Below are 23307 nucleotides of genomic sequence, written 5' to 3' on the forward strand. Positions count from 1 at the left end.
TACATCAAATGGTTTTTAAATTTTTGAAATCGGTTCGGGCGTTTTTGAGAAAACGTCGATCAAAGGTCTAAGTTTGACAAATGCCAAAAAGACCATACTAATTTTTGCAAACTTTGACGAATTTTTAAAGCTAAACCAGTTGTCGTTGGACCGTAATATTTTAGTAGAAGACTATGGTATCTACCGTCAAAAAAATAATCATAAAAATCGTCGAATTTTTTTTTTTTAAACTTTATTAAGAAACGGCCCGGCCGACTCTACCAAAAACTAATCAGCACGATTCCTAACTAATATCTTTCGAACGGTTTTTGAATTTTCAAAATCAATTCACAATTGCAGGCTAAAACGTAGACAAAAAAAAATTCACTTTTCTGCGATTTGTAAAGAAACAGCTTGGCCGATCGTCGCACAAATAATAGTCCTCATCATGATACATCGAGTGGCTTTTAAATTTTTGAAATCGGTCTAGCCGTTTTTGAAAAAACGACAATTTACGACAAAAAATCTGTTGACATACAATCACATACTTTTTCCAAATTTGGGCTCATTCGATTCAGAATGGCTTGAAACGTCGAAAAAACATCAAATTTTCACATCGGATTTTTTGATGAAAACATGAAGTTAACTAGTGGTGTATGGCATTGTAAGTTTAGGCAAATTGCTGGAACTTTCCGTACTGTAATGATATATTCGAGGAAAATTAAATGTTTTCAAATATATAATTATAAATACTGTAACTTATATATGTTTACAGAAAAGTAAATAAACAAAATTCAATCAATCAAATTTTGAAATAAAGGGCATTGTCTAATATTTATAAGAAAATTATTTATTTCAAGTATATAAGTGAGCATTTGAACTTTAGGTAGAATTCAAAATAAAATCCACGTAGAAAGTTTTATGAATCATTCAAATCGGATGCTTATATCTCTCTAAAACAGATATTTTTTGCACATTTTGCTTGGTATCTCTGCCTTTGCGAAAAATTAATCACCACTTCTCCTCATCATTACAAATTGAAGTTTTTTGCATCAATCAAATCGGATGTTTCATTCTCTCAAAAACTCGATTTCTATTTTCTGTACCATCAAATCGGTTCATCGGGGCGCCCGAAAACGTGAACGAAAAAATGCGGACACACAAAACACACACTTCCATTTTTTCTGAGGTATGCCAAAATGTTCAGAAACCTTCAAAACGTGAAGAAATGTAAAAAATTTCATTTTCGATTATCGGTCCATTACTATAACTTACCCTACGGAAGTTAATAAATATAAAATGAATAAGTTGCTTTTTACAACTATGTATAAATAAACTAAAAAATGTCGCCCCAAAATAAGTGCCGCCCGGGGCGGACCGCCCCCACCGCCCCCCCCTAGGTACGCCACTGATACTAATATGCTGTTTTCATGGCTTATTTACGATTCACATACGATTTCTAACTGAATTAAATTTGTATTAAATATCAATGTGAACTTTAATTCAAATTCTTCCTTTATGAACATGTCATGTTTATATTTAAAAATGTATTATTCAGACCATAAATTTGATACTATAATGATTTACATAACGAAGATATAAATAACGCCAGTGAAAAAAACCTACGCGCGTATCGTACACAAGTTTGGTGCGGCACAATTAACGAGGAGACTCCACAAACGCCTTCTACAACAATGTCGGTAAATTTATGTAGTAGTACATTATTTTTTCTCTTGAAAACCTAGACGAGAATTACAGAGCTCGCACGAAAGCAAACATACATTACGTAAAATAGTTACGGAGTGACATTTGAAATCCGCTCAGTAAATCATAACAACAGTACGCAACATTTATTCTCGCTGTTGGGCGAAGATGCATTGCGCGGGACGATACGATTTTGCCGTCGAGGAGTTTGTAGACAGAGTGGACCATCCCATATATCGGGACAATCTGAGATATGGTAAGGATACAAGGAGTTTCTCACTACATGATGTTGCCAAATTGGAAAAAACATAACAATTATATCTGCCGTTAAATGGCAGTGAAATACTGCTCTGGCTCTGAAGTTGTTCCACGTTTTACGAAAACCCAGGGTGGACAGTTTCATCCATTCATTTATGTAAGGTAAGTTGTATGTAAATAATATAAGAACATTTAAAAAAATAGCAAATTTTTCGATACAGCATTACATTAAGGTGTATTTGGGATAGTCACCTCTATTTACTAACTCGTCACATTTAAGAATTCGGGTCACTTTTAAGCGACAGAAAATTAGAAAATATGAATGGATTATGCTATGTAACTACAATTTGGTAACAATATTACTGAAGCAAAAGTTATTGATGAAATTTTGCCAAATGCTACTATTAACTAACAACAGTAACTAACTAACTATTAAATAACAACAGTACTGAAGTTGCATACATGACGTGATGGAGGTCACTCTAATGGGCAACTCTATTTTAATGCATTAGTATATAAGGGACGCATCTTCTTTAATCATCTAATAGCTGAAATGGTTCTAATACGGGAATTAATGCATGGTTATTGTGGTTGATAATCTTATCGTGATGGATTACACTTCACGTTTTTTACTACTTTATGGATAGTGTTTATTCTCAGATCGCTGTGAATTATTATTTGGTTAATAATAAACCAAGGTGCATTTGCAATATACCTCAAAATTTTTGATTGGTTTCTTTGGATGGATGAAATTCTTGATCTACTGACGCAGCCCTACAGCTCAACGTCATAAGTTCAGATCGGTTTTGTTATCGCTTTATATAGTAATATTTTGATTTCTAATGATAATTTAAATTTGCTTGTAATTAGCCAGAACAGTGTTTTTATTTTCCTTTCCGTCTGTTATGTTTTACTGTAGATTCAATAAAAGAAGTAGAAGTAATTCAATTAAATTTGCTATCCAAATGCATCCAATGCACAGAAACAGATTCTGGGATAATTTTATAATTGATGGACACCCAAAAACATTCAGCCTTCATTAATGTAAATGATATACAGCAAGATTCGTCTTTATTGATTTTTGTGCGCCAATAGTTAGACCAGTTGCTGATTTTATAAAGATGATATTGCAGTTGACGTAAATGATATACAGCAAGATTCGTCTTCATTGATTTTTGTGCGTCAATAGATAGACCAGTTGTTGATTTTATTAAGATGATATTGTAGTTTGACGCTTGGTAGTAATGAATTTTTATCAGTAGAAATGATTACAATATCATCTTCGAAAAAGCAACCATAATTTAAGCTCTATATGTGACAATTATGCATTGCACAAGAAAATATGGTGCATCATCTTATTATCGTATAATCTTAGCTTATAACCGTAAAAATACTTCAATGGCAGGATTAGTCTCATCAAGAGAGTCAAAAAGCAGAGATAAAAGGAAACAGATTCAACGAATTATATGGACATCAATCATATGTATTTTTTTCTTGTAATCCCTTAACAGGAGTGTTGGTTTAAATAACTGACTTGTTATTCGATATGACTATATATTAGTCGAAAAATGCATACTAAACTAGCAATCGCTGAAATAAAATATCGTTGCAAAGAATAATGTAACGCTTTTCTTATAAATCCTTCACAAATGTGATGTCTTAATTAATTAAAATTATATCAATAGGTATGAAATAGTGATAAAGGAATTAAATTACGGAGGTGTGGAATGAATAAAACAGTATTAACATGTACAATAAAAAAGGAAAAAGTTACGATCCATTATTAAAATCGTCCCGTCCCGTGTGGCGAGTCAACGTCCGTTGGCTGAGATAGATGAGCACGCGTCTGGTTGAGCAACAGGCTTATGAATAATGAAAAGAGCTACCTCTGACAACAATGCTTTCCTTCCTATGATAGTGTTGCAAAAGAAAAATGTTGAAAATCTGTGGTGGTCGCACTAGGATCTACGATGTAGATAATACGCTAAAGCACACCGTACACTCCCGTGATTGGGATTTATTATGGTTGCAGAAATCACGAAAATGCAAACGGTTCTGCAACGCATATATTACTTAGCTCTTGCGTGATTATTTTTGTTATGCTAATGTATGCACTTCGTGAGTATTTTACTTTTGGTAAACAAACATTCTTAGAAAGACTATAGATTAAACATATTTTAAAGAAGTTCTCGTAACAGCAGCTCCTCTCAATACATAATGCAATAAAATTTTCTCACAGTCGAAAATGCTTCGTGGCTTTTAAAGGTTATTTCAAAATGATGTAAGAAATATATTTACATAATAGATAATAGAATTATTTGGAACCAACGGTTTTCCGTAAGTAATTGGCAGAAAATAAATTATAGAGAATATGGATAAACTATATTGGACGTGTAAGGTTATCATTTATGTAAAGATCACAAATACATATACAAATAGATTGATGCGACTGACAGAAATTTTATTAATTGTGACAGTTGATTAATTCTTTGGTTTATTCAATTAATATATTAAGTAGTTGTTGTGAACACATTGTTTATAGTCAGGAAAAAACGCTACGTACTTCTGAATCATCAGAATAAAACTTTGGGGTTTGTGAAAGAGATATTTAAAACACTCACATATTTTTCAACAACACATGAAATAGTAAAAAATATTTTTATATAATTGTATACGCAAAAAAATAAAACAATTGGTACAATTTATAGATCCCTTTGGATAAAATAATAAGTTTAGGAATGTTTTGACTTGATATTTTAGTGGTATTTAAAGATGTATAGTAACCTCAAGAAGATTAATGAAAGAAAGTATTTATAAATATTATTGACTATTATATAGACGTTTTTTATCATTAAATCAAACAGCCAATGGTTAATCGATCAGCAAAGTATGTTTCATATGTTCATCATCATATATATTCAGTTTCGATATTTTGAGAAATTAGATGATATTACCAGCAAAACAAAATCATCCTGTTATTTTAAATTTTACTTTCTTAAGTTTTGTCTTCAATTTTAGAGTATATTATTACCAATTAATTAATTAATTGATTTTCTTCTATATCTAATAAAAATAGTCTACTGCAGGAAACGTATTAACTATTGTCGTATTTAAAAGGATCGAGCATTACGTAATGATATGAATGGGTAGAGGAGACTGGGTACGGTAGTGACAGTCGTCATAACAGCTAAACTATACTAATTTTGAGATAAGGTCCAAAGAGAGACAGATGAAGTATGATTGTTTCAACAATTTCCCATTATTGCTTTCAATCAGTGCCTTATATTAACATGATCCGCATAGCTTTTAAAGAATCAAAAGTAAGTTTTTCCATTAGATAGCATCTAATCAGAACGGTTAATTGTAATCAGATAGATTACTTTTTGGTTATCTTAATATAAGTTGAATATTAGTAGTTATTTATCAGCAAATAGTTTTTCAGTGTCCCCTACTATGAGTTCTGGCAATTTTATTATAAAAAAATATCAATAACATAATGCCGAAATATTTGGTAGCATTTGAAGTTTTTAAATGTTCTTATAACTGGCACACATTTTCATGTGTCTATGAATATATGCAAATATGACTGTTAGTATGTGTGTATAAATTCTCAAATGATTCTATACTCGTATGTGAGCATCGTACACTCAACACAGGGTCATAGACCGCTGTGGCGACTCATTCTGTATGAATAATTTGTTGTATTTACGAAATCGTCCGGTATTTCCTCGCTCAGTGCATATATTCATTTACTAATGCAAAGTAACATTGATGTGTGCAATGTGGTAGGGCACTTTGCATAAGTCTCTTCACCGAGATAATTTGTCTCGGTAATTCTTTTCATCTTCGAGAGATAATTAAATCCGGCAATCCGGCAACGTACCCACGTAATTGAAAGTTAACGGTCTCTTAACAGAGCTCTAAAATTAAATCATGCGTTTAAACTCCTGTTTCTCTCTTGCTTTACGCGTACGATATACGGCACATACATAGGCGGCATTTCGCGCCGCCTACTCGCTAAAACTTCGACCGTCTAATTAATTACGACTCATTGTTTCGGTGATTAATACGCCCTACATTTAAAATCAAGCCGGATAAAGGATTTTAGTTAAATATCATTTTTCATGATGCTTGATTTGTTCTTTGAGGGCTCGTCCGCAGATTAGAGTGGTCAGAGCAATGGGGCAAAAGTTGAGTTTAATAGTTGCTTTGAGCAACCTGATGTTGAACAGTAGTGACGTCAGATTTTACTTGAAAATGTAGATATCAATATGTTTCCAAGTGAAAATAGCCCTAATAAAAAGTCAGAAAGCCCTACTAGATTAACCCTTCCCACTCAGATGCCGCTGCTCCGGCGGCGAAATTCATATAAATCTCGGAATTCGCGAGTGGAAAAGATTAATTCTAATAGTAAAATCATCAAATATGGATGGGTTAACCATTAGCTTACCATGTAAAAATACGGAGTAAGGAGAAGTTTAAGCTCAACAGCTCATAGGACACAAGGTTCTGGTTGCTGTTAAGATATGATGAAAAAAATACCAATAAGGTTTGTCACGATTTTCGAAAATTATTTGGTAAAGTAACAAAACTTATGAAAACAAATAAACAAGTGCAAATTTTATCGAATTAATTATAAATACAACTGTATATAATATTTTATATAAGGCTCAAACGCAAAGAAAAACACAGATCGAAAAATTTAAGATATAATATAATATCATAGTAGATTTGCCACCAATAAAAAGCCGACGTTGTTAGTAAGTAATTTATCACAAAAGTTCATAAAACCCTGAAGTTCTGATCGCTGAGATTATTGCTTCTCAAATACAGATAAAGCAATAAAACTTTTTTTTATATTATAAAATTAATTCTGTATATTTTACGCATAGTTGTATTCCAAAATATGGCAAAAATTTGAATTAGAATTCAGTAGTAACGCAGTAATTTTTTGAACTTTATGAGTATCACGGATTATAAACATAATTAAATCATTGTATATGATGAGCACCGGTAAACGTAATTCTGTCTAAGAACTGCTATTGCATAAGGTTTTACAATTACTGCTAAATGCCAGATAAAACAATGAAAACTAACTGATTGAGCGGAAAATTTGTGATATATCCTAAAGTGCAATATAATTTTATTCAACATCGGGTGGTGAAAGCTCCAATGAAGCTACTCATAAATTTATCTCCTCCGATAAAGTAAATATCATTTCTTACAATTTAGCATTGCACATTATGAAAACCGTTAGCAACCGTATATCTATAATTAACACATAGTTAAAAGTTTGAAGCGGTTCGAAATTGCAGTGAATTAGAAGAAACTCGCAACCGGACCGGTTCGCAATCGGTGGAGAAGAAATAAAATCATAGTTTGCCCCTTGGGCAATTACGTACGGAGGTAGATATGCCTCTGTATAGTTCATTTTCACTATTTGCTTGTAGACAGGCATCTGAGTAGAAAGAATATATAGAAATGGATTATTGCATCATTCATAAGGATGAAATTATATTTTTGTATAAACGTTTTTAGTAAAGGATAATAGAAACAGTATGCCAGCCAGGTGGATAATGGCAATGCAAATTCTTCGTTAAAAACTCTTTTCCTGAATACGTACATATGTGCACAAAAAATATTGCACAATTTTGAATTTCATTTTTTCATAAATTAATTGTAGAGATGAATACAAAAATATGTCAAATAGCAAAGATAATATTCTAAAGGAAAGACTTGATCATTTCAAGATCACTTGCAAGATTAGGAAATATTTTTTCTTAAAAATTATGAGATTTTTTTTTTAAATATTATTCTTCAATTCACCAAAACTAATTTGTCACAGCTCTATTGAATAAATTGAATTAAATCGCTTAATTTTAACGGTCTCATTTGTTTGTGAGGTACATATACTAATTGCATTTGGCTAATTTTTCTGCTGTGGATCGAGTTAACGTTTTGAAATATTTGTTTTTATATTATATATTTAATGGATAGCACATAACGCAAAAAACAGAAGTTCCAATTTGACACTCGATTCGGACAGCTTGATGTCAAGTAGTAGTGGCAATGGTTTTCACTTCAAAATATAGGTAGCAGGAGGCAGGAGTTCCACAAGGCAGTGTTTTAGCGCCATTTTTATATATCCTCTTCACTAGTTTTCCAACTTTACAATCAACCACAACAGCTACATTTGCTGACGACATAGCAATTCTTTCGACACATGCTGATGCATCTAAGGCTACGCTAATTTTACAAAGGCATCTAAATGTTATAGAGGATTGGACAAAAAAATGGAGAATAAAAATAAATGAGAGCAAGTCTAATCATATAACATTTACTCTGAATAAGACAACATGCCCAGGAGTACATTTTTATGGCCAAGCAATTCCAAGCACCGAATGCGTCAAATACTTAGGTATGCATTTAGATCGCAGGCTCACGTGGAAGGACCATATTCGCGCCAAATTAAAGACTATAAAAATTAGAACCGCTGAACTATACTGGCTACTGGGACGCAAGTCAATTTTGTCGATTGACAATAAACTTCTAATTTACAAGGCAATAATAAAACCCATATGGACTTATGGCATTGAATTGTGGAGCTGTGCAAGCAAATCCAATATAGCGTTAATGCAACGTGCCCAATCGAAAATATTGAGGCAGATTACTGATGCTCCGTGGTTTGTTAGTAACAAAACTTTACACGACGATCTTCATATTGATTTTATAAACAAAATAATACAAATCAACAGTATAAAACACTTTCAAAAACTACAACATCATTCAAACAATATAGTCACTCAGCTTCTTGAGACATCAACTTCAAGAAGACTGAAGAAGAAGCTGCCCGAAGATAATATGGAGGAACCATAGAACTACCACAACCTTATATAAACAGAATAATTGAATCATTTATTGAAGTGATTCTCTGAATATGATTGTAATATTGATCCGATAAATTTATATGTGTGTTTACAAGTGTGTGTGTATGTGTGTGAGTGAATGACATAAGCCAAATAGATCATAGAATAGTTATGTATTCTGATTGCTATTGAAAATAAAAATTAAAAAAAAAAAAAAAAAATATAGGTAGCAAAGTTTTCAAGTAAAAATAGCCCTTTCTTTCTACGAATGCAGCAAATAAAGATAGAACAACCGTAGGGTTGCCAATCATATGGCCATGCCGTTGAAGAGTCACAATAGATCATAGGACCTGTTAAGTTTTGATTGCTAGTAATAAACAAAATAGTGGTGCATGAATAAGGAAGGTTTAGCTGTTTGGCTTCAATATATAATATTTGCAATACTTTGTTTTTCAAACATTTCGCTAGCTCTCAGCCTATATCTCAGCTATATACAGTACTGGAAATGAGAAACGAGGCTTATCTCTCCGTGGTACAGCGACCAACACAATACCCCATGTCTCAGATCGCGCAGATTTCTTTGGATGTCACAGTAACTCATTCCGAATCGTTTGTTTTGATCGCGTGCCTCGAAGGGGAAAGAGGCAAGTCCCAGCATTTTCTTGTACTTACACGCCAGAGCTCACACCCACAGGGAGTACCGTACGTATTCGGTTAGGGCTCATATCTAGTCTCTATCTTTGTCCTTAATTTTGTATTTGTAGGAGAAAAATTGATTGACAAAGGGTTCCATAACTGAAGACACAGAAAATCCAAAATTTATAAGAAATTTGCAGGAAGATAAATCAAGGGTTAAAGTTAAGTGATAATATTGAAGTGGAGATAATGAACAGTCCATAACTGGTAAGGCAAATTATTGTGCAAACTTAACACATTTTTATTGACGAGCCATATGATTGCTAAAGCTTATGTAGCCTAATTTATAAAAATTATAATGTCGAAACTAAATTAGTGACAATTTAAACTATTTTTTCATCATGGACGTATAATATTTTACGTACCATGATTAAGTAATTAAAGTAGATTTCTGTATAAAGAGGTGTAAACTATTTTAGTTTATCACACTGTTTTATATTTCAACGAGGAGACCCAAGAAAATGGCAAAAAGACTGACTAAAATAATTTGAGTTTTTTTTGCTGTATATTTTATTATCTATAGATGGATCTCCTCATTGGAGCAGACCTCTAGATGAAGTAGTATTGATCACATAGACTTACAAAAATTGTATTTCTGATGGTAATAAGTGAATGACAAAAATCACAATTTTATTAAAATATTTCATGTAAACAAAACACCATTTATCTTTTATCAGCACAATATATTACTGTAATATGTATATCAAAATGTGCTGTCGTAAAAGTAGTAGTGACATCATTCCCGCTTCCATTCGTTATGATAATTTGCGTACAATGGACTCTATTTTATTTCCTTATATATAAGTGTGATAAAAATTATAATTAAAACATTTAAGTTATGTGTTACTATAACTATAAATTACTATAAAGATAAGCGTATAAAATTTGTTATTACATTTATTGAAAAAAATACAAATCGCTGTGAAGTCAAATCGCATGCCTTATGTATATAGATTTAAAAATCAACGACAATCTTACTAGTATCTATGATAATACCAAGTTCAAATATTTTGTACCAAAATTTAGATACATGTGTTAATAAGTAGTCACAGTCCAGGAAATCAATCTTGCATTCCGGATTTTTTCTTCGGTCGAAGATTGTTACGAATTTTTGAGAAGGGTTTTGTATTCAAATCTTATTTATATCGAATACATTATAAAAATAGAATTATTTTCAATAAAATTAACTCATGTAGTAAATGGGGTATTATTTAATAAAGTTAAGTATAAAGCAAATGGCACAGAATTTTACTTGTTTTGCTGTAACTTCCCGTACCAAAAATTAAGATTTTTAAAATAAATTTCATTTTTTTTTTAATTTAAAATTTTTGAATATTTTTTTTGTTTGAAAAATTAGTTTTTTTCAGATCAATAGTTTGAAAAAATTGAACTTTTTTTTCAATGCAATCGCGATACGTTAGCTACGTAGAAACAAAATATCGAAGCGCGTGAGCGCTGCGTCGCAGTATAACGGATCAATACTGTACGAAATTTGTTTTTATTATTAAAATATCTATAAATTATGTGATAATTTGATGTGATGTCCCTAATTATCATTTTTGTCCGCCAAATGGCATTTTTTTCACTTTTTTTCATTAGATCTCCGAAACCGCTAGACCTGCTGTCCCAAAATTTTCTTCAGTTTTTCATTTTATGAATCAAACCGGACCCTCTATTCTCTCAAAAATTGAATTACGATATTTGGCACTTCGAAACGGCTGCACATGTTTTTGGCAAAAACTAATCAACACGTCTCCTTATCAATAGGAATCCAATATTTTTTTAATCATTCAAATTGGTTGATCCGTGTTCTTGAAATCGTCGACAAAAAATTGTGTCTGCACCCACATACACACACACACATACATCTATTTTTTTCTCTATGGTATGCTAAAATGTTCAGAAACCTCTAAAACGTAAAGATATATAAAAATCTATTTTAATTTTTTTGCGATTACTATAACTTAACCCACGGAAAAGTTACTATAACTTATCCCACGGAAAGTTAATAAAATTAAAAATTGCACATAAGTAATTATTGTGTAAAAAATGTTATGACAACCAATATTCCCTTAATCAGCGTAAATCAATAGCGCCATTATTGTAGTATATAATAGGCCGTACATGATATGAAATGATAAACGATTATTTCTGCAAAAGCAACCAGCATGTAATCGATGACTGAGCATTCCCGACAGCTACTGCTCGGAGTGCGGTCGCCGAAGACCACACCACACGCGCGAAGAGATGGAAGTTGAGGCAAAATCCACGACGCGACCGGGAAATCACGTTTGCAATACGATAATGCAGCAAAGGATATAAACGATGATATTCAATAGTGAACAATGGCATGTGATTTGAATTAAATTGTGTGGCGATATATTAATTAACTTCTAAATATTAATAACAGTTCCGCATATTTGTAGATCATCGTTTTTCGTAGATTCAATGGAACTGATGCAACTGATTGTTAGGCTCAAGTTAGTTTTAAGGCGATTAACAAGTTTTTAATAATAGCCAATTGACACCAAAAAGTTGTAGGGTGTACCTACCATATGTAGGTTTTGAGACAACTATTTAGTGTCAATATACAAGTATTTACAGTCTTACAGATGCGTGTCTCGAATTCCGAGATTCTTTCCAATTTAAGCTTAATTTACTGGACTATAAGCCAAGGTTGTTACTTGTACCATCTGATTGTTTAAATTTCATATTTTAACAGAAGTGATAACCTTATATATAACGCCCTATTATCTGTTTGACTGAAACGTATCCTCACATCCCATTGCTTTAGATGTTAACAACGGTTGTTTCATCCATATTTTCCATTCCATCCAATTTTATGATTAGAAAGTATCTAATAGAGCTCACTTATTATTTAATTTGATGTAGCAAGAGAAGGGTACATCAAGGTAAGGGTAAGGCTTGTAAACATATTTGTCGTACGAATATGTCGTTTTTTTTTGACAGCACTCACAATCTGTTATCAGTTGCATTTTGATAGATAAATATAGAAAATGAAAAATCTATGCGACATGTAAGGCACAAATAGAAATATAGTGCTTTTCTTCAATAGTGATCGAATGCACTTATAACTTTTATCTTAATTATTTCTTATGATTTGCACACCCTCAGGACGGTTGTGCGCCAGTTATGCACATAGGTTAAAAAACAATAGCTGTAAATACCAAAATGTTATAACGACTTTTATTGTCAGAAATATGTAACAACACAACACGATCATTTAAAAAAAGCTTATAAATAGCAATAAATAGCTTATAAATAGCAATATATAACAAAACAATTTTTAATCAATCATTGTTGTTAATTAACTACTGATGTTCAACTTCAACTTACAGCAAAATATCAAAGTGATCTATTTGTATACAGTTATTATTAAAATAAATCGAACAAAAAAACTTACTTTTAACACTTTATAATCAATGCGATCTAGAGATCATGTTATCGTAAGGCGCAGACACAATGCAATAATGGAAACTTGTTAGAAAAAACATACTTTATCTTTCTTTTTTTCTTTGAACCCTATCGTAAAATCAGTATACCGTGCCATGGCTCAACCGTACCCAATCTGCTCCACATTTATAGAGAAAATATTGCATATCGTTCTCAAAAGCAAAATTTACATAATCAGAAATCCCCGTTTGGTGAATTTTTCTAATTCAAAATAATTTAATTTATCGATATGGCAGTTACAAATTAAATTAATTCTTATATTTTATAGTTTTTGAACGTAAGTATAGAATTAAGAATATGTCTCTAATTTTATAAGCACTCATAAACCGCTTGAAAACCATTTTGCTTTACCGAAAACCTGCCCAGAGCGTTCGTACCAGCAGGCGCGCGTTGTATCAGTGCATGATTCATTCCAGAAAATGATTTACGAGCGCCATTTTAATTGCAATCGCTATATCATGCAGAATCAACGGACGTACTCGCAATGTATCTTGAACAACTAAACAACACAATGTTGTTGGAAAATTTAAAATGCAAAAACTGTGCGAATAACTGAAAAAAACAAAAGGCAGCAATTGCAGTAGTCAGTAAAATTACTTAGGTGAACATGAATCTTATCACTAGGTAAGATGATAACGCAGAAATGGAAATGGTATTTTAAGATTTATATACGGACCAGTACAAACATTTTTAATGATGATAACTTTTATTGATATTTTTAAGGAGCGATTTTGAAATAGCTCTCACATATTTGGCTAACAATTAGAGTGCATTCTAAAATCATTCATCAGCCTTTTGTCGATATTAATTTTATTACATTTTCATTACTACAAAACGAGCCAGATTTTAAAATATGGGTTCAAAATACAAGAACTAGTCAAATATTACCCAGTGGTAACTAGTAAAGAAATTGATTTCTTTTGTAAGTTTTATAAAATCTAGTAATATTTATATATAAGCTATAAATGTAATTTTTTTTAAATTTAAATTTCAATATATTGATATCAGTTGTTTGAACTTAATAAATTAAATTTGTTTTAAATTTTAATACAAAACATAGAAACTAGTCGAATACTTAAATAAAAAATAGTAAAGACGTTTATAACAATATTCATGCATCACGAACAAATCCGATATCGTGCACAAGCGATATCAATCTTAATTTAGAAATATAGATCTTAAACATGTTTCCAAGTGAAAATAGCCTTTCCCGGGCATTGCTGGATCAAATTGAATAATATGTTAGCCATATTAAGTACATTTTAATAATAAATTAATCAAATATGTGTGGGACAACCGTTGGGTTACCATCTAAAAATACGAAGGAAGGAAAAGTTTCAGCCCAACAACTCATAGGACGTAAAGGTTCTGATTGCTGTTAAAATATCATAAAAAAAATTATTTATATATGAGTAATTGCCATAATTTATTATCTGTATGCTTTAATGTGCTGTAATTAAAAATATAATAAAAGTATATTAGTTTTCACAGATTTTCATGACAAAAACATATTGAGGTCTTCTCTACTGAAAAAATACTCTATTAAAAATAATATTGTTAAATATATAAAAAAAGCATTTTTGTTTACCTGAGATGTACTTAAAACCCATATGATTGTTTATATTTTTAAGAGCACATTTTAATTAACAAAAAATAAGTTTTTAATTAAATTTTTAGATTCCTTAAATATATGTAAAATGTAACATAGACGGGATCCCGGTATTACAAATTTCGAATATCGAATATTGGTATTCAGATTTTAGTACGGTATTGGAAAGCTCTAGATATACAAAAATTTACACCGAGTTTTAACAATTGCGATATTATCATTTGGCACAAATTAACAAAATCCATGATTTACATATTGTGAATCTATTAATATATTGTGTACTGACTGAAATTTGTTGAACAAAATGGGATTTGGTTCATGTATTTTTGTAACGTTCGGGGGATCATGCCGAACGAGTGTAATATGTCAGTTATCGATAGAATAGTGGAAATCCTAAAACGAGAACAACACGCTATATACTTAACGCACGTGTTGAGCGGTTTATTGATAGAAAAAAAGCGACCATTGTGTATACAGATAGCGCATAACTGACGACTATTGAATATTTTTGTTTATTGCAATTGTGATACGTATATAAATATGGATTTTGAATAATATTTGATAGTCAACATGTTCCAATGCCCTGAATTTAGAATGGATGAAAATTTGAGTGTGCAAGGCAATTATCTTTTTCACTCATTATATATAACATCGCCATATTTATTAATTATTTATTATGAAATTTTCTTAATGCCATTGCTTTGTATGTCAACGTGAAAAACATGTATTTTATTTGTAAAACTATTACAAAAAAGTAAATATAAACTGATACATAATTATTTTTTTCATTCTATTTAATTTATAGAACTTATAGTTAGTACTTCTTATACTGACATACAAATTATAGTTTTTGAGTTGAAAAGCAATATAGGGATCTGCATCAAATTTGAAAAAAGTTATTAATTAAAGCCAGAAGAAACTGCTACATAATTGTTTTTTTTTCATTCTATCTATCATGAAATAGAATCTCATAGACTAATTTAAAGAATTCAAAGTTTTTTTTTGACATTTTGTACTTTACTATACGAGATACGTTCGTATTTTAAGCAGCAGATATGCACATTATTGTATGACAACGTATAAGAAAAAATTTTAAGTTGTGTAGAAATGGAAAAAATTATAAGTTGTGTGGTAATTGTGTTGGAATGGAAAATTCAAATATGACATAACATGTTTAACGGGGGAATTATCAGACAATTATAAAAATTAAGAATGATAAAATAATTTTGAGAACAAATTAAGAATAACACTAATCAAATTGATGTTATCAAAATTAAAAATTACATCTAATTAAAACTATACATGAGCCCAATAATAACAGTATAGTTTATCATTTAGTTTTGATATGTAGTGCATTTTTGATATATTGAATTTATTAATATTATTGTTGTTTATCGATTTTCTTAAAGTTTCTGGGTAGTAAGATATATGTAGCAACAAAAAAGCTAGTTATATGATTAAATGACGTTTAAATAAAGAGTAAGTAAATAAAATTTATAGAAATAATTTGCAAACTATAAGAAATATAAATTTTGTTGCATTCGTTATTCAAGATCAAGAAATACATACCTACTGAAGATATAACGTAGATGAAGAAGTAATAATGTAAAGTAGTAAAGAATAATAGGAATTGTAATTGAATACGATAGATTGAAATAAAGACATTCTACAGTGCGCTATATAAGAAGATGCTCTTAAAATAAATAAATTTATGAATTTTTTTCGTGTATTCTAGTCATGTCAATCATAATTTTAATTTTAGCCTCATTTTGAATATCACTAAAAGCTTACACTTTCAGTCTACCGTCCACTAATACAATTTTCTTGATGTCGTTGTTAGAATTGATATCTGTTTTCACTTGAAAATATAGATAAAAGAATACATATTCCCAAGTGAAAATAGCCATCGTCCAAAAATTGACAAGATTGTTTTTAAATTGAAGTTATCTGGAATTTGATTAAACACAGTTTATAAGAGTGGTCAGATTATCATGGTTAATTGTTATATACGATGAACGCTATAGCATCCAGACAAAGTTTTACACTTTTATTTTACGCTATGTGCTTGCGCAAGCTAATATGACTACAGGAAAAGAAAAGATTATACGACAATACCTGATGAATTGGCTAGTAATCACCTTGACAGGTATAATAATTACGAAAACGTAAGGTCATATAAAATCAGACAAATTGACTTTAAAATTCGAATGCTATAGCTTTCGTGTCATTCTGCATCACAAAGAAATTGAATGCTATAGCATTTCCGCAAACGTGTTAATATACAAAAATCAAACACTTCACGAAAATCATATCAACTGATCATGGTATTTTTAGCATAAGAGGATCATGGTATTTCTAAATTGTACAAATTTTTGCACGACAAATTGTGCCATATGCCAAAGTATGCATATTTCTGACGCATAAATAATTCACATGCATATTTTTCGATCGATTAAATTTTCGTTCGAATTCTGGCACAGTGTGGCGCGTTGACATCGCCGCGCTCCGAATGCACAAGTACGCAATGCAGTGCACAATGAGATATAGTAAATACATAAATCGTCGGAGCTCCGACAGAACTGGAGGGTTCATTAATATATCCACACTCCAAGGCACGGTGCCAAGATCCAAAAGCTGAGATACGATGGCGACATCCTTTATAATCGTCTCTCTGTCCCACTAATCGCGGAAAGGAATAGAGTTCGGAGAGCTCTGACTTGAGACTCGAACTGACTGCATTCGCGATTCGGTGGTATTTTTAACCGATGCTGTCGTAGGCGTCCATATTTAATTTAGCTTCTCTTGTTTTTCTTGAACTGTTCGTCATTTATCCAGGCTGATGGATGATGGCGTTGAAATGGTCTGAGCGTTTTTGTTACGCGGGGTCCAGGATAATGCAGCGAACTAAGGCATGGTGACAGACTTTTTCTATTAGATAGATTTTTTCTGATAGAACTGAATCGATGACTTCGGTTTTGATAATTAAATTTTGGCGCTATTGTAACTTATATACAAAAGTATTCATGCAAACGGTATTGTGCCACTGGTGCCAACACTGAATAAGTCTACATTTCAAATTGACAATTATTAAAAATTACCAAAAATTCGCATATCCACGAGAGGTCTGGTTGTGAGCATTTTTGTTACGCGGGATCAGGATAATGCAGTGAACAAAGGTCTGGTGACAGACCATTTTCCCATTAGATATATTGTTTCTGATATAATTTAATTGATAACTTTGGTTTTTGTCGAATTTAATTAGATAATTTTGACGCAATTATAACTTCTGATAGAACTTATATATAGAAGTATTTTATATATAAGTATTTATGCAGTTAGCAATGTGCCACTGGTGCCTCGTATTCATTGTCAGTGTGGCATGGCACTTAGTGAATCTATTTTTCAAATTGTCTCAAAATTTACTGAAGATTTACTTATCCAGGAGAAAGTTTTTCCTACATTATGTTGCAATTGTAACTATGTAAATAACATCCTTTTTACTGATATTTTCAAATGTGCCATTAAAAATTTAAGACAATGTATGTATCAAAAATGTATTTAAAGATTTCACACAAATTTCTCTAATTACTTGTGAAATTATCTCCTTACTGAGCAAGTAATGTTTTGAAATTGGCAATTATCAAATATTATTGAAGATTCATTTATCCTGAAGAAACCTTATTTTTCTATACTTGCAATTGGAAGTACAATAACAGTCCTTTAGTTGCCATTATCCAAATTTGTCGAAACTAATTTGTAATGAATTAACATTCGATTAACATTCGATTACCATAAAATAACATTTTGTTTAGTTATTTAATTTCTTCAATATCTACAAATAGTTTTGCGAGTATGATTGTAATAAAAATTCTTATATCCTGCACTTTCACCAGAATCTGTAACTTTATATTTTCATTTCTAAATTAATGCACAAATATTCTCAGCGTTAGGGAATGCTTTTCTATGAATTATTTTTAAATGACGACTATTAATAATAATGCTAAAAGATTTGATATACGTTCTTCATTTATTTTGCCATTGCTCATAAATCCACTGCATGCTCAAATAGAACCACAAATTCCAATGAGTTTTAGTAGATTCACCAGATTCAAATTTGTTTTTACTTTGTAGTTTGAAAACCAAAAATTATGTCAGTTGAAAAATCTGATATGTAAATTAATGCAGAAATTCAAATCTCACAGTAATAATTCTGCATTATTATACACATTTAGAACTATATTTTAAATCAGACACGAGCCAAGCAGCTACATATATGTATTTATATTTCTTAAAAGACTCAACTATACAAGAACTTGTATAGACATTTTTACCCCCGGCTTGTTCCACTTCTCCCGCGAGAAATATAATTCATTAATTCTCAAAATTCAAATTTAGGCAATAAAATAAATTAAAAAAATGTCCTATAATAATCACATAATCCCATGAAGCATGTATGACAAATGTTTCTTAATGAACTAATAATATATTTCATTTGTAGCATCTGCATTTAAAAACTGGCCGTCGCACAAGTTCAATGCTAAATACGTCCTCATATACATGTCGTCTAGGGCTTTAGATGTTTACAAGCTGTTCCGTAAAGCACGTGTTGTATATTTTTAGATCCATGTCGGAACTTTTATCAATAAAAATGTCTTTATTCAGTATCAAATGTTATATCGTTCGCCACGAACTCTGACTTAGATATTTCTAACGTATAAAGGTTATAGAAATGACTCAAGAGGCAACGTTCACATGAGCGCGAAAAAAAGAAAAACTTTATGATCGAAAACATTATCAACATTATGATCTTCAGAAATAATATGTCTTAAAATTAACGCAATAACCACTATTTGACATTTTGTATTATAATTATTTTGAATATTTTTATATTCACTCACTATTCTATATCAATCAAAATTAAGCCAAGTAGCTTATAGTATATTGAATTCTGATTACTGTAAATAAAAATAATAAAAAAAATCAGAATAGTTATTTTTTATGAGTTCTTACACTGAGCTGTACGACAGTAGAAGCAAATAAACAAAAAATATAATATAAAAAAATAAATTAATTTATTTGAAAAATTGGAAGACCAGCAAACTTACTGTCGCATCGGATATCGACTTTGCAGCATGTTACTCCTTACACTAAGAATTTTTTTTTATTCGTATATATAATTGTTCAATTTGAACTAATAGTTTAGTAGTGTTATTGTAAACTATTATTATCATGAAATAATTAGGAGTATTCCAATTTACATATCCACTGATGATGACATCAAATTATATGTCGAAGCGTTTGGAATGAATGATTATTTTATAAATCTTTGTTTCGCCCTTAAAGAACTTACTCATATTATATATATATATATATATATATATATATATATTTCTATGAATTATTTATAAAATAGCTCTGTTTCATGATATCTCACTCTTTTCCTGCTGTGTCCATTTTTATAACATAATATGTGCATTAGTCGTTATTTATATAACGGCGACTTGAGATAAATACAATTTTCAACAGAATCTGATTGTCGTAATTGATAGTGACAAAAGTTAGTATGATTATGCATATGAACAGTACATTCATCGTACAGTAGATAAAATTCCGTTTTGCAAGATTCATTAAACTTCATTTATTTTGGTCTCTACAACGTTATCTCTTGGTCGAGAGAACATGCAACGTGTTGACTATGGACGTACTAAAAGGGTTGTAATTTGAGAAATGGAATATATATATATGTATGTATATATATATATATATATATATATATATATAATTATTTTAAATTACATTAAATTAAAGTATATTTTGTGGGTAATTATAAAAGCAATATTTTTCTTCGAAACGATTTTTTGATTCGATTACAACCAGATCGATGGACCTACTGGATTACCATTATCGATAGATTACCACAAAACATGGATTATAGATAGTAAAGATATTGTGTATAGATATTAAATTAACATAAATTTAAACGACTTTTATTGATTTATTGATATGAAGCCCAATCATTATTATCTTAAACACCTTGCATACAATTTTTGGAATGCAGTTAATGCCAAATTATTAACTAATTTGACAAGTTAAGAAAGCTTCAACGATGATTAAAATAATCAATTTAACCATAAATGACACATTCTTTCACGTGCCCAATAAAAATTCTCATTTCTTAGGATGAGTGATGACAAGATCATAAATCTATAAAAATATTTGTTCAGCAAATTATGTCAAGTATTAAAAAATACTTTCGTGTGATAATAACGACAATAAGTAGTTAACAACAAATTTAATCGGCGCGTAAACACGAACTGAACGAGTTCACATGCAAATTTTTAATTAATAGCAGTATATAAAATTATATGTGATGGCTAGGTTTTATTAACATTATGCTAAATAATTACTAACGCGGTGTTACAAAATGTTCGCAAAGGTAGATTAAAAATCTGCATATTTCTGAAACACACGAATATGAATGTAACATTTTCACAGAGGAATATTAAAAAATTGTGTTTAAAATCGAGATGGTTGACCGGAAATTTATTGTAAAGAAGAAACTGATTGTACAAATTATATATTACTTTTTTTTATTTATTTTTTTATTGGCTTTGTGAGCTTGTACATTTGCCATATATATTACTTACTAAACTTATTAAAATGTGTATAAAATATTTCATGGATGAAAGTTTTTGCATTGTTTGTTTCAAAATTAAATAAAATGAATAGTTAAATTTGATTATTTAAAGCTCATGATTTAAAGTATATCTGAATGATTACTATAGTTAGGTTTAGATCTAAATGGCATTTGACAATATTATTTTTTCACAGATGTTTATAAGTATATAAGCATGCAAAAATTTAAAAAAATCCTACCTTTTCATGATCAGCTTGGTAGTTTCTCCTGATATCACATTAGAAATACACACTGTTTTACACTATCACTAACACACTACCTCACCTGAAACAAAGAGAAATATTTGTATTGAATTGCAATAAAAATTAATAAATAGACATATAAATTCAAGAAATCTAATAATGTTAAAATTCAGTTTGTTAATTTGATCTGTAATACGTATGAGCATTTTCCTACATGTCAAGTTATCAATTGAATATAAAATATAATATAAAAATATTACAATACAATATATTTGTTTAGAAGTAGTAATACATTTGTACGTCTGTTCATATATCATGTTCTATTTATTAATTTACATACAATATATTTTACAAATATAAAAAGAGAATTTTTTCATTACATATTGGATAATATATTGTATAAAAGTCTTGGTTTCTGGTTTTTGTATGAATTGTCCAATAAAATTTTGCTAACTTTAGATAATTCGGATATTCAAATTTCTTCAAAGAAAAATAATTATAAATATTATTTATTTATTCATTTAGTTATTTTATGCCCATGGAAATATTGCAATTGATTTACAATTTATAGTGCACAATGCATGCTAAAGCTAAAAAAAAGATGTTATTTTAGGGTTTATAAACACATAAACTAAATACATATAATATAATACATAAAATAAAGAGAACAAAACTAAAAAATATTCAATACTATACGAGTATACAAGTAAAATGTGGGAAGTGGTGGAAATTCGGCCTTTCAACCACTGTTTCCGAATTCTAATGGCGCGTTTGTGCAACATAGTATTGTATCATGCAGTAGTGATATCCAATTTTACTTGAAAATATTAATCAAAAGTATATTTACAAGTGAAAATAGCATCCGAACACAACTGAGCAAAAAATGAAGTATATAACAATAGAATTGAATAGAAAATGTATGCATAATATTATAATGGAAAAATTTCAATGAATTTATTTGCAAAGTCAAAACGTGTTGAGTATAAAATATAATTAATAAAAGGAAGTTGAATGTGATAGCCCAATATTAAATATGCAAAGGTATACAATATGTAGTATTGAGTTGTTTATGTGTAAAAGTTAAGATATTGGGCGTTTATTAATTTCTTGAGCGATTTCTAGATGCGCACCTCCCCCTTGGTGATACGTGGTAGTATTTAAAATTACCCCATTTCCTTGCCCAATATTACGTGTATTTTTATTACCTACAAAAAAACGTAAATTATTTTTGTAAAACTTTAGATTTTTTTATATTGAAGTAAAAAATAAATACACGTGATATACTAAACTCTCCCATGTGATATTTCGTAATTTTTTGTCAAACCCCCTCCCTCTTTAAGACTTACGTGATTAATGAACGCCCCCAAATAAAATTTGATGTATTTCTCTCAAGCAATAATATATTTAAAAAACAGTATTTGCAAAAACAATTTTAAATATGCAAATGGCTAACAATATGCAGTAACTATCACGGAACTACAATTCTTGAACAACCAAAACGGTGATACCAAATTACTCTCGGGAAATCAGCCACCTTGCCGTGGCTGGTTCTAAAAACTTTTCAGAATGTTTTTTTTATGTTAATCCACACCGTGTTATTGATTGAACTAAACTTTTGATAAACGCTCGAATCACATCATACGAGAATAATTGAAAGTTTATGAAAGAAATTAAGGTAATTACCCGAACATGTGCACCAACGGATGTTCAGACTTTAGTACAAAATGGCAACGAAAACTGCGCTAATTACATCAATAATAATGGTGTAAAATCCTTGCCTTGTAATTGTGAACTTGGTTCGATATTTCTTGACCATTTAATGGACGCACGTAACATATTTAA

At 30.3% G+C, this 23307-nt stretch overlaps 1 long non-coding RNA gene across 1 annotated transcript in view; it reads right to left on the reverse strand.

Moving 5' to 3' along the window:
- LOC113378788 overlaps window positions 1–23307 on the reverse strand; it is a 206698-nt gene that overhangs the window by 109833 nt on the left and 73558 nt on the right. The window contains exon 2 of the long non-coding RNA XR_003367221.1: window positions 21463–21547. This is a non-coding gene — a long non-coding RNA (uncharacterized LOC113378788). The remainder of the gene's footprint in view (window positions 1–21462; window positions 21548–23307) is intronic.

This window comes from Ctenocephalides felis, unplaced genomic scaffold (assembly GCF_003426905.1).
Source record: "Ctenocephalides felis isolate EL2017-DRISC unplaced genomic scaffold, ASM342690v1 CF-g0.4_SCAFFOLD_01886, whole genome shotgun sequence".
Taxonomy (NCBI): Eukaryota; Metazoa; Arthropoda; class Insecta; order Siphonaptera; family Pulicidae; genus Ctenocephalides; species Ctenocephalides felis.